Genomic DNA, 9,046 nt, shown 5'->3' on the forward strand with positions numbered 1-9,046 from the left:
TAAAAGAGGAAGTAGAGGCTACATGTGTGCTGTAGCTGCATTGGTTTAATAAACGTCCACGCTTCATACTGATGCCTTTTTGTAGCTTTATTTTCTCTGTTTCTTATAAACTGTAAACGTTAAGTCATAAAACACCGTGACAAGCGTTAAGCCATAAACCGAATGCAGAGTCCATCTTTCATTGAAACGTCTGTGACTGGTTTGCATCTCTCTTGGCGCTTTTCCCATAATTCCCTGGTTAAGACCCCGTATACAAACAAACTCTTAATACAGAAAAAAGGAATATTTTTTAAATGTTACATGACACATGACATCTCATTTTTAAAGCAAAAACTTAAAACATTTTTAAACAAAAAATAAAACATGAATTCAAACATTGATAACAAGATACTGTATATTTATCTATTTATATATTTATATGATCACACTGTCTGAGACAGTTACACTCCCACCAGTTACTAAGATTTATGATACATCACAAATAAATCTAGTAATTCCTCAATCCATTATGAACAACTGTGAGACCTTTAACTCATAGCCAATCCCCCCATTTTACCAGCACATGTGGGTTTTAAATGAACTATAGAAAATAATAATTTAATTTGCTTTCTATGAGTACAACTAATTTATGAATGGGACGCGCAAGTATTGATGGATTAGTAAACCTTTGACCCCTTTTGTCTAGACTCCTATTTCCTATTTGCACTGAAGCCTTCCTTACCAGGCCATCTTTGTCTTTGCATACATCTGTTACTCTTCCGAGTCTCCACTCGCTGCGAGGAATTCCTTCCTCTTTCACTATGACTACATCTCCAGTTTTTACATTTCGCCTGGGAGAATGCCAGCGCTGTCTGAGTGCGATGTTAGCCAAATATTCATTTCTCCACCTTCCCCAAAACTGCTCAGCCAGGTACTGGACTGTGCGCCATCTTTTCTTGGCGTACAGGTCCTCTGCTACAAATTTTCCTGGAGGAGGAAGTGGAATAGTGGCCTTCATGGTAAGTAAGTTGTTCGGAGTAAGTGGTTGTAAAGCATTGGGATCGTTAATGCTATCAATGGTGAGTGGGCGGCTATTTATGATTGACATCGCTTCGTAAAGAAATGTTCTCAAAGAAAAGTCATTCAAACGCCCACTACTCTGTGAAAAAACACAGCTTAAGACGCTTCTTACGGTCCTAATTTGCCGTTCCCATACTCCTCCCATGTGACTGGCATTGGGCACATTCATTATGAACTCACACTGCTTTTGAGCTAGGTAAGTGGCTAGTCGGTCTTTGTCTAATTCCATCAGAGCCTTTGTCAGTTCATTTTTTGCGCCAGCAAAATTTGTCCCCTGATCAGATAAAATTTGTCTTACTGCTCCACGAATACCAATAAAACATCGCAGGGCATTTATGAAGGAATCTGTGGTTAGGTCCTCTAGCATCTCTAAATGTATTGCTCTTGATGACAGACAAGTGAAAATGAGGCCATATCTCTTATGCTCTTTACGACCTTGCTTAACATGAAAAGGTCCAAAACAGTCCATTCCACAGTAAGAGAATGGCGGAGACGGGTCGACGCGATGATCAGGTAGATCTGCCATCTTTTGCGTTTCTGTTGGCCTGCGAGCTTTCCTACACGACACACACTGTTTAATGTGGCTTGCCACAACTTTGCTGCCACTGACAATCCAATATCCATTTGCCCTGACTTCATTTAGAGTTATTCCTCTGCCCTGGTGTTGTGTGTTTCCATGACAGTAATCCAAAATAAGGCGTGTAATCACTCCATCTCTAGGCAAAATTACTGGATGTTTCAGTTCGAGGGGTAGTGAAGCATTTTTTAATCTCCCACCTATCCTTAGAACCCCATCTTGCAACACTGGGTCGAGCTGATATAACGGATGGCTGCATGGCAGTTTGCCATTGTTCAGTAATTGTATTTCCTCTTTGAAAGCCTGATTTTGTGCCAGTTTCACAAGTGTTAGACCGGCCCTTTTTCTCTCTTCAACACTAATGGGGTCTATCTGTTTTGTTCCTTTTGCTAGCCGCTGGATCCGAGCTACAGCGTTTAAGGCAGTATGCCAATTTGAAAAGCGCTTAAACCGGTCTAGAAACCATTCCTCATTCTCTACTTGTGTGTGTAAAACTTGCGTAGTCCTTACTTCAGGGTCTCCCACCATGAGCTCTGGGGTTAACTTTGGTGTAACTATCTCCCTTTTCCACAGGAACTCTGGACCAGTAAGCCAGTTTGAATTAATCAGCTCAGTCACACTGAGGCCTCTGGAGGCGTGGTCAGCTGGATTTTGATCAGTGCTGACGTAGTACCACTGGGAATGATCAGTTATTTCCCTGATTCTCTGTACCCTATTTGCGACAAAAACATGGAACCTACGGGCTTCGTTGTTAATGTAGCCCAAGACCACTTGGGAATCAGTCCAGAAATATTCTTTGTCAACATGAAGCTCTAGCTCTTCTTTTAACATGCTGCTGACTACTGAGGAGACCACTGCAGCTGTCAATTCTAGCCTAGGTATGGTTATAATTTTAATGGGTGAGACTCTAGCCTTACCTATTACTAAAGAGCAGTGCACTTTGCTCTCACCTACAACTCTGATATACGAAGCCTGACCATAGCCATTGCAGCTCGCATCTGAAAAATGATGCAGTTCGGTTCTCTGGATCTTTCCAACATCAATAGGAGTGAAGCATCTTGGTATCTGAAGACTTGGCAGTTTTTCCAGATCCTTCAGCCAGTTATCCCATCGTGGCACTAATTCTCTCGGCAGTGGTTCATCCCATCCCACTCCTTTCTGGCACATCTCCTGCAGTATTTTCTTCCCCAGCAACAGAAAGGGAGCTAGAAAGCCCAGGGGGTCAAAAACGGAGGCTACAGTGGAAAGGATTCCCCGACGTGTTGCTGGTTTTTCATCCAGGTTGACTTTAAAAGAGAAATTGTCATTGCTTATGCTCCACCTTACTCCTAAGACAGTCTGAATGGGGGTCTCGCCATGACTGAGATCTACATCACAAACTCCACCTGCCCGTTCACTTTCGGGGATTGACTCCAAGACTTCTCTGCTGTTTGAAGTGAACTTATGGAGATGCAGTTTTCCTTTTTCACACAGGCTTTGTGCTTCTTTCACTAACTGGATGGCTGCACCCTCTGATTCCACGCTGGCTAGGCCATCGTCGACATAGAAGTTCTTCTTGATGAACTCGGCCGCTGCAGGGTAATCTCTTTCATGCTGACTTGCAAGATGTTTCATCCCGTAATTTGCACACCCAGGTGAGGATGCAGCTCCGAAGAGGTGTACTTTCATTCGAAACTCCTTTGGCTCTGAGGTCGTATCACCACCTTCCCACCAAAGGAAACGCAGGAAATCTCTGTCGTCAGGGCTTACGTGAAACCTATGAAACATTTTTTCTACATCACAGATGACTGCGACAGGGTGTCTGCGGAACCTGCAGAGAACACCTGTCATCCCATTCACTAGATCAGGTCCAGTCAGTAAGTGATCGTTCAGCGCTGTGCCCTCGTACTTAGCCGAGCAGTCGAACACTACTCTTATTTTGTTTGGCTTCCTAGGGTGGTAAACCCCTTGATGTGGGATTTACCACACATTTCCTGGCTCAAGTTCATTTTCAGCCTTTTCTGCATCACCATCCTTGAATAGGCCCTCCATGAATTGAATGTAGTCGTCTTTGAATTTTGGATTTTTATCAAGTTTTCTCTTCAAGTGCTTCAGTCGCACCAGAGCTAGCTTCTTATTTTCTGGTAGGTGTGGCCGTGTCTTAAAGGGCAATGGCATTTCCAGGTGCCCATCTGCGTTTTGGTGAACCGTCTTATTCAGCAACTGCATGAACTGTATGTCATCTTGTGATATGCTCTTTTCAAGGTGGTTACTATCTTTGAAGTCAAACTCAAGGGCTCTGATTATGGTAGCTGGTGTCAATAGTGGAAGTTCTTTGACTGCTATCACGGTGGCACAGGCCTGTTACCTCTGTTGACTTTGCACCTCCGGGATGAGCTTCCGACAACCTCCAGCCCAGATCAGTTTTGATAGCATATGGTTCATCGTCTCTTCCTGTAATGACTCGCCGTGGTGCTAATGCTCTGGAACAATCATAGCCTATGAGAAGTCCCACCTTGCAATCCATTAACTTTGGTATTTCCTGAGCTATTCCCTTCAGGTGATTCCATCTCTCAGCAGTTTTGATGTGGGAATGTGGGGGCTCAAGGGAATGAAATCTCTGGTATAGGTAGGTGGCAAATTGATCCAACTTTTGGATGAGAGCCCTCTAACTCTAAGACCACTAACTCTTGCACTCTGAACAATGGAGTCTTTTCCCATCATAGTGGTTAGCTTTAACTTGACTGGCTCTGAACTTGCTCCTATCGTTTGGCACACCTCTTGATCTACAAAGGTATTGCTACTCTGAGTATCAAGTAAGGCATATGCAAGTGTCTCTGTTTCAGGAATCTTTGTTGAAGAAATCCAGACGGGCACTATCATAGATGTGCTCCCGCCATTACTTCTTTCTACACAGCAAGAAAGGGAAGATGTGTTCTCCTCAACCTGCATAACCTTTGGAGCGTGATTTGCCACTGGTCGGTCTTCATGTAATGACGTTGGATGATGTTTGTTACATATTTTACAGGTAGCCTTTTGTTTGCAGTCTTTTGAGTTATGTCCCCTTCTAAGGCAGCCAAAACAGAGGCTGTTGTCAAATATGAACTGTCTCTTATCCTCTGCAGGCTTACTGGCAAACATCTGGCATTTGTGGAGGGAATGACCTTCTCCACAGCAAGTGCATTTGATTGGGTTTGAGTATGTATTTGATGCATTATTTTCATTAGAGCTGTTCTCTACGGCACTATTTGTTGCTGGCCTATTGAAATTATCTGTTGCTTTCATGGCTGTGATAAATGTATTAGCCTGTGGGCGGCTTAACATCTCGAGATGACCTTTCTTCCACAGGTTTTAGAGCATTAAGTGGCGTCATGGGGTTACAGGCAATTTCTGATTCCTCCGCCATGAACTCAGCAAACTCTTTGAAGCTAGGATATTCTTCTCCTTGGCGTGAATTGCTTTGTTACATGGCGGTTCCAACGAGATGTAATCCAATCTGGAAGCTTTTGAAGCATTTTCTGATTTGCCTCACAATCATTCAGCACCTGCAATCCCTTCACATGTGGCATGGCATTGCTGCACGCTGACAAGAAGTCACTGAACTGTCTTAGCTTAACTGAATCTCTGGAGCCTATTTTTGGCCAGTTATTTAGCTTTTCTCTGAATGCACGCTGGATTACAAAGGGATGACCATAGCGAGCTTGCAGTGTCTCCCAGGCTTGGTCATAAGCTTCATCATCCTTTCTAAAGAAGGTTCCTTCTAATACGGATCGTGCCTCACCACCAATGTACTTTTGCAGATAAAATAATTTGTCTGCTGCGTTAGTGCATCGTCGCTCTATCAATGTTTTAAAGCTTGTGCTCCACTCTAAGAAATTAAGTGGATTCCCTGAGAAAATGGAGGGCTCGGGAGCAGGAAGTCTAGTGAGAACCATTGAATCATGTAGGGCTTCTACTAACAGTGCTTCATTTTTGACAGTGTTCGTTTGTTTGTCGTTATTGTTGTATGCTTCGTCCCTCTTCAAGCTTTTAGGTGGTACTAAGGGACCAGTAGTCGCCTCCACGAGTGCTACTCTACCTTTGTCATGGGTTTCGCTCCCTTCAGCTTCAGAGTACACTTTAAGTTTAGCAGCCATTACTTGCAGGTCTCTCTGATTTTCTAATCTTTTAAGTTCTTGTCTTTGAGCAGCAATTGCATCCTCCATTTGTATTTCTGCCTCTTTTGCAGCTAGCTGCGCAGCGTAATCTGCTCTTTTGGCGGTTATGCTCTGCCGCTCCGATGAACAGCTTGACTTAAGGCTAGGGGCTGTATGGTCGATCACTGATGCCTCGAATATAGACTGTGCATACTCTCTGTCAAGCACCATGTGAAGTCTAGCATTTTCTGCCTTATCATCAAACTCCTCTTGACCCACTTCACTCATACGCACCTTTAATAGACCCATCAAATCTGCCGTTACTGCTGTACAAGAATCAATCTTTCTTCTAATCTGAGGGGGAGGTGCATATTGCAATCGTATCTCTTCATACAGATCTTTAACTTGCGTCTCGAGTCCCTCTACAGCATCCATCATGTCGGCTAACTCGTTTTCAGTGCACTCATTTTTAAGTTTATCACGTGTAGTTTTAACTTCCTTTTTCCAGCATTCATATAATTTGATGAATTTGTTCTCCTTTTGATAGATTTCTTGTTGCTTTAGTTCTAGCATCTTGGGGGTTAATTTTCTGTCCCTATCAGATTTTCTTTGCTCTACTGCTATTGAAGTGGCCGAAACCGGCTCAGACTCAGATATTTTAGCGTTAACTTCTTCTATGCCGGATTCTAAATTTTCTGTGTCCTCAGGTTGTACAGACTCTGTGTGTTTTTCAAATGTATCGCCTTGTGATTTTCCCCCATGAACTGACATCTCAGAAATTTAATCTCTCAAGCACTAATAAATGTTTAAATTTGGTAACTCAATATATCACTATTAAACTTGTCACCGTATACACTCAAAAATCTCTTAATATAGGCAGTTTGCAAGTACTAGATAAATGCTAATTAAATCAAAATGCAATACCACTTTAAACACATTAAATCAAACTGCAACAATAATGCAGGAACAACCATTAAGCTATAAATGTCTCTGGTTTATATTTATCAAGTCCACTCACATTTACAAATGTCCATATGTTTCAAATGATCTCAAACTTCAGGGCAGCGTGGTCAAACCTGATACCAGTGTCAATGTACCGAAGATTAGTCGGAAGGCCCTGGAGACTAGCCACGCGACTGCTTAGCTTACTGTAGTGTAGAGGTGGAATGGAGACAGTCGTGCTACTTCGCGGCGTCGTTCTCTGCCGGCCGATTCGTGAGACCGTGGACTCAGCGGAGATCCCTGTGTCTTTGGCGCTGGTCTTCTACTGCTTAACGTGGATGACAGCTGTCCATTTGATTCCTGAAGCCTCTGGCTATTTTGCAACCACACGGTGCAAGTCGCTGTAGACCAACTCGAAGCCGCTGTGTTGTTGTAAATAGGTTTAGCTACGTTGAAGCTCACGTTGTTCTCTGATAGTAGACCAGTCTCTGAAAACGTCTCGCGCCGTTATTCTGGCCCACTTGTTAGCTTCAGACTACCAGCTAGCTTTTTACTTACATAGCCACATAGGCGGTGCGTTGTCACTGTAGCTGCATTGGTTTAATAAACGTCCACGCTTCATACTGATGCCTTTTTGTAGCTTTATTTTCTCTGTTTCTTATAAACTGTAAACGTTAAGTCATAAAACACCGTGACAACGTTAGCGCCATAAACCGAATGCAGAGTCCATCTTTCATTGAAACGTCTGTGACTGGTTTGCATCTCTCTTGGCGCTTTTCCCATAATTCCCTGGTTAAGACCCCGTATACAAACAAACTCTTAATACAGAAAAAAGGAATATTTTTTAAATGTTACATGACACATGACATCTCATTTTTAAAGCAAAAACTTAAAACATTTTTAAACAAAAAATAAAACATGAATTCAAACATTGATAACAAGATACTGTATATTTATCTATTTATATATTTATATGATCACACTGTCTGAGACAGTTACATGTGCTATATTGTAGCAGAACTAGTGACCGCCAACCAGACTCTGAAAAGGAGGACAAGTTGTCTATACTGTAAAGTGAGGACAAATTGGCCAAAATGAGGACACCCCCTAATGTCTGCTTATAGGCTTATTAGTTGTGTAACTGTAGCTAGCTGGTACATATGTGCATGTAAGCCTATGTTGTGTATGTTAGCTTCCTTCCCAACGCCTTAAGAGATGTGCTAGTTGCAGCAGCCTGGGCTTTTAGCTCGATTGTTAGCACGCTCGACTCCCGAATCCAAGGTGTTGCTGTTTGTGTGAGTGCATGGCTGAGCGTGCAAATCAACACAAGGCATTGGTGCCGTGACCCGGATCAGGAGTGAGGTTTAGACAGAAACATGCAATTTGTGTGCTACATGTTTACCACAGGTCAGGTCACACCAAGGGCGTAGGTTTGGTCTGAGCTTTGGTGGGACAACTACTATCCATGATTAAAATGTGCTACTGTCCAACTTGATCTAACTACACTGTGTAGCCTACATAATCTGATTTTAATATGTAGGCTACAGATATGTAGGCTATATTTAACATTTATTTTCTATTTGGTCTGTTATGAAATCATGCCCATTTAAGCACAGCTCAGTTGTAAGAAACTTAAATACATGCATGCTTAGCATTTTGTGAAAAGAAATCATTAAGGCTACATTGACAAACTCTTAACCGTGAGCTGTCTATATTTTCTGATTCTAATATTTACAGATATCTAGGCGATGTAAGCACAGCTTAGTTTTAAGAAATGCAGCCGAAAGACCATGTTGAATTTTGCTTTAGTTTATTTCAAAACCGGATTACTCTGGAACAGCTAACTATACACGGGAATGCATTACACCTTTGTGTTCGGTAAGGTCTGCTGTTTATTCTGATATATGGTTTGTCACGTGTTGTGTGAAGAGTGTGTAGGCCTACGATATTCCACTGAGACAAATGGATATGGAGAGCAGAGGATAATTATTAAATCTCTTGAAATCTATTTTTCTCGCGAACTGTTTATCACAGCAAACAGTGGCTAGCTAGCACCGTTTAAAAGCTGAGAAAAATCTCTTTCATGTGACACATGTGTGATGAGTAGCCTACTTCTCGAGGAGTTTAACAGAGAAGAATGGGTGAATTTGGACGCACTTCATGCTTAGTGAAGTAAAGCTGAAGCGCTGCATGCTGCGCAGGAGACTGCGGCTCACTGGTAGTTATTATAGGTAACTTCAAATCAGCGCGATTTACCCTTATAGGCTACTGCACATTACAAGATCTGTACGAGATGATCTGTAGCACTGAAGTGAGAAACTATTTAACTCTTTGTGTAGCGCATGTGAGCGCT

The sequence above is a fragment of the Alosa alosa genome, chromosome 17 (assembly GCF_017589495.1).
Source record: "Alosa alosa isolate M-15738 ecotype Scorff River chromosome 17, AALO_Geno_1.1, whole genome shotgun sequence".
Lineage (NCBI taxonomy): Eukaryota > Metazoa > Chordata > Actinopteri > Clupeiformes > Clupeidae > Alosa > Alosa alosa.